This window comes from Limulus polyphemus, unplaced genomic scaffold (assembly GCF_000517525.1).
Source record: "Limulus polyphemus unplaced genomic scaffold, Limulus_polyphemus-2.1.2 Scaffold3502, whole genome shotgun sequence".
Classification (NCBI taxonomy): domain Eukaryota; kingdom Metazoa; phylum Arthropoda; class Merostomata; order Xiphosura; family Limulidae; genus Limulus; species Limulus polyphemus.
In genome coordinates this window covers 48,458-49,633 of record NW_013669112.1, presented here as the reverse complement: position 1 = coordinate 49,633, position 1,176 = coordinate 48,458, and positions in this window count along the sequence as shown.

The window sequence follows — 1,176 nt, the reverse complement described above, 5'->3', positions numbered from 1 at the left end:
GCATAACCGTTAAACCATGGTCTACAAGATCCACCACTAGTATAACCGTTAAACCATGGTCTACAAGATCCACCACTAGTATAACCGTTAAACCATGGTCTACAAGATCCACCACTAGCCATAACCGTTAAAACATGGTCTACAAGATCCACCACTAGCATAACCGTTAAACCATGGTCTACAGGATCCACCACTAGCATAACCGTTAAACCATGGTCTACAAGATCCACCACTAGCATAACCATTTAACCATAGTCTTTAAGATCCACCACTATCATGTCCATGGTATACAAGCTCCAAGACTGGTATGACCACTTCACCCTACTCAATAGAAGATGAAGCATAAAAAAGCTTATGATGAACTATTTAAAGATCACGGTGGACAGATGTTTGTCTTCATAGCCACAGATGGATCCTACATCAAAGATAACGAAGAATCTGGTTGGATATTCATGGTCTCGGGGAGCATCAACATTCAGCATAAGACTGGTAGAACATTCAAGCTTCCTACAAACAGGACAAGGATGGAGCTGGATCCAACAAGCAGCACAAGGATGGAACTGGATCCAACAAACAACACAAAGATAGAGCTGGATGTCATAAAGCAAGCTATCCTCTGGATTGCTGAAAGCAGTAAAAAGTGCCATTAACATGATATCTTCAAGAGACTCCCAACCTCAACAGAGTAGAAAGCAACTACAAGGTAATATATCATCACCTGGATGTATGTATCAAGCAATGCTGGAAATGAAAAATCTGGTAAGAGAAGCCCCTTTATTAAACCCTACATATCTCTCATCCTCTGAACTACTAACATGAAAGCTACAATATAGAAAGGTCTTCATGGACATTCAGAGGAAATGAGACTGTTGGAAAATAAACCTTATTGTATAGCTAGGAAAAACAAAGGATGTAAAATATATAGAACTATTATACACACACTGATAAAGGACACCTTTCCTACCATCTGGACGCACAGCCACTGATAACATCAGTACAGGACATCTCTTCTACCATCTAGACACACATTCACTGATAACATCAGTAAAGGACATCTCTTCTACCACCTGGACACACATGCACTGATAACATCACTAAAGGACATCTCTTCTACCATCTAGACAAACATTCACTGAAAACATCAGTAAAGGACATCTCTTCTACCATCTAGACACA